At 40.0% G+C, this 3,534-nt stretch overlaps 2 pseudogenes; both read right to left on the minus strand.

The window, feature by feature from the left end:
- Positions 1-724: 724 nt before the first annotated feature.
- LOC149142560 (respiratory burst oxidase homolog protein B pseudogene) lies at positions 725-2,092 on the minus strand (annotated as a pseudogene).
- A 30-nt stretch (positions 2,093-2,122) lies between these two features.
- On the minus strand, positions 2,123-3,053 carry LOC149142561 (acyl-coenzyme A oxidase 4, peroxisomal pseudogene; annotated as a pseudogene).
- Between the last annotated feature and the right edge of the window lie 481 nt (positions 3,054-3,534).

Here is a 3,534-nt window from a genome sequence, read left to right on the forward strand (position 1 = left end):
AAGAGTTAAAGTAGTGTGACTAGTTTCTTTTATGCAATTTAATTTCTTGCCATTTAGATAGCATATTGCTTGACTTATTCATGATTACTTCCCACAAGGTAGATTGAGCTGAAGGGTAAAGGATCTGAAGAGTTTAAGTAGTGTGAATTAGTTGCTTTGTTTTTGGTTTGAGTTGCTTTAAGTTCAGTTTTTACTTTCTCTTCATTCAGCAGCAAGGATACTGGGCCATTGTCATTAGTTCACTGTTTGATGCATTTACTTTCTCTTAAGAATTGATTTCAGTTTAGTTGTTTTAAAGCTTTCTTCTTGAGCACTTTCAAGTTTGAGAAAATCACTGTAGAAGCCACCATCACCATCCATACTTCATACTTCACTTTCATTTTCGCCATCACACATTAGGGAAAGATAAATCCAGAAACAAACTAAAAAAACTCAAAAACGACAAAAGATTAAGGAAATGGTTATCTAGTACATATAGTACACTTCACTTCGTTAGTTTACGAACCCCGGATTGACATTTTACATATCAATTTAGATCACACTAAATTGACCAAACAACGGTCTAATTTCTGATGATTTCACCATGAATGCCATCAGAACCTCGCCATGTCTCTTTATGTTGTTGAAAATTGCAAAAATAGAAGTAGTTTCGATAACAATTTTTTGGAAATGTCGTCCTGTTTTTTGAATGCCTATATTTGTACATAAAAACTTCCATTCGGAGCTATATGGAGCACCCTAAAATTCTCATCCCAATTCTCAAACCCACAAGTAACAGAATGTCATATTTGTTGTAATTTTGGGCCGGAGCTCCATAAGGTCCATCAATGTAAAGCTTGGGAAATCTGCATACTGGGACTCCATTGTCAGCTACCAGTGTAGTGTCAGCCCTCAGTAGACCACTTTTATTGGCAGTAGGGGGTTCACAAACCCTAGAAAATATCCTCTTAAGTTCTGTTGTCCAATCACCCAAGGTTCGGATGTGGACACTCAAGTAATCGTCTCCTGGAGCTTGAGGATTTTAACGGATTTGCAACCTGATCTGAAAGCTCTCAGAGTTCTTTCTCCACCATATAACCACACTGGAACTGCAAGGTACATCCATGTCGTTTTCTTGTACCATTTGTGGCTGAGGTACAGATATATACCATGGACTATCAACAACACATAGACGATTACGAATAAGTGGTGTGAACACCAGAAAGCATTGAATCCTGTAAGCCTTTTCAATGGTTTTTGAAGATTAAGTTTATTCCTTCCGAACCACGTAGTGGCTAGAACGAATGCAATTGCCACGATGACCACCATAATAACACCTGTAATGCCCTCAACTCCTTTGACAAACCACCAGTAGTTGGGAGGCCTTTTATGTCCAAAAAACTATTGCAAGGGCACATATTGCTCATTTGATGCATGGAGAAGACGGGGAAAATCACATGTTAAATGTGCTCCTGCATGAAGCCCCACTCCTATTGCTATTGCTACTGCAATTACCTTGTGGAAATTGAGATTGTCATCAAATGGAATTGCTAACACCAAGCTTGGTCTTATTGCGGAGCCATGTAATGGTATTTCTACAAACAGGAAGCAAAATCAATGCCATGTTAAATTTGAGTGTCTCTGTAGCTCCCTTAGCCATGCACACGCAGTAACCCATCACATGGTATACTGCTCTATGCCTGTATTGTATGAATTTCCATGTAAATAGACCTGCAAGTATACAAAGCCATAGCAGAAGAACCCAGATGCGTTGCCAGTTGTCTTCAACAAAGAATTTTGTTTTCTACAACCACCTTTCAACTGGATTGTTTATCTTGGTGGGCGCCAGCTTCTAGCTTATCATTTGGCTCAAATTAACGCTGGTGTTCCCACGTTTTGCATTTTCATTTGGAACCTCCAGCAGCAACATCTCCAGATTTTGAATCTCAATGTATCCCAAATGATCAGGGTCTAGTTCTTCCATGATGAGTGTTGCATACTCTTCTGCTTGTTCTTTTAACTTGGAAAGCTTGCTTGCAGATGCACTGAGCATGATAACCTCTTTGACTTCTTCTTCTAAACTAATAAGTTCTGGTCGTTTCTTATAGTACATCTCTGCACATTTGGCAAAGGAGTCTGCATTTTATTCTATAAGTTTCATCATGTCTTTAACTTTGAGATCCATATCTGCCAAGTTGTCCTTAAGCCATCTCGAATGTTTTGGACTTACGTGGCCATCCCACCACCAAGAATGTGAATGATTAATGTTGCTGTCAGATACCTCCTTAATTCTATCTTGGTTGATTTGGAAAGAATTTAATGACACTCCAAACTACTTTCTTTCCTGTAAATACCTGTGACACATATCATAGACACCCATTGCGATACCAATGGGCTGCCAAGCAACCATCACACATGATACAAAAAGCACCCTGTTTGTATCTTGAAAAGAATTGATATCTCGCAATCTATCTTCGTCAGCAACAAAAACACCTGTCAAAGTAATGTCCCCATTCTGAACACACCTCAGCCCAATTTTATTCTTCATTTTCGCTACCCTCAGCCCAGGAGCACCCTTTCTCACAATAAACCCGTTGATTTGATTTGTGGTTGTATTCCTGGCAAAAACTATAAGTATGTCTGCAAAGGTACTGTTTCCGATCCATCGTTTTTGGCCATCTAACTTCCAACCACCTTCCACCTTGGTTGCTGTTGTGTTCAAAGAGCTTGCATCACTGCCATAGTTGGATTCAATCAAAGCCCAACATGCTATAATATCAAGTCGAGCTGAAGCTGGTAGGTATTTTTTTTTCTTTTGATCCTCACTTCCACACATTGAAATTGTAACCATCATAAATGTAGAACAGCTAGCATCTACCCTTGCAAGTTCAGTCATTGCAAGAGCACTCCCAAGAATAGATAGACCAGGGCAGCCATATCCCTTAATGGTGCCTCCAGCCACTTTAATGTTCGCGAGCTTTGGCACAATCTCAAATAGAAATTCTGCTCGTTCCCAGTACTTTACAATTATAGGGGCAATTTCTGTTTCTGCAACTTCCCTTACTTTCATACGAAGTGCCTTGGTCCACGAACATCATCACTTGCAAAACTTCGCGTAATAACCCACGCCACAGGGAGAGCATGGTAGTTTGAATCAAAGACGAGAAGAGTGTACAAAGGATACTTGAGCTTGTTAATTTCAAATGTTGTGTCAGCTGCTATGAGACTATTGTTACCAAAGCGAATCATTTGCTGCAATTGCCATTCTGTTTGAATACCCAGAATGAAGGAACCTGTATCAGAAGAATCCTGATAGAAAAACACATTCTTTGGATGTCTTTCAACTTCAGATTCGAACACTGGATAGATCATCCGGGTCCAATTCATATGTGGACCGCTTCTGAACTGAAGAATGTATGATAGCGCTGTCGAAAAGATGATTTGAATTGAAAAATCACAAAACAGTGATGAATGCAGGGTGAAAGGCTCAACGCGTCGCGCGCACTCCCAGTGCATCGCGCTGGTTTGGTGCACCACGCGCACACAAAAATGCAC

This window comes from Pinus tabuliformis, chromosome X, assembly GCF_031772625.1.
Source record: "Pinus tabuliformis cultivar Carrire ecotype Pingquan chromosome X, CPIR1, whole genome shotgun sequence".
Lineage (NCBI taxonomy): Eukaryota > Viridiplantae > Streptophyta > Pinopsida > Pinales > Pinaceae > Pinus > Pinus tabuliformis.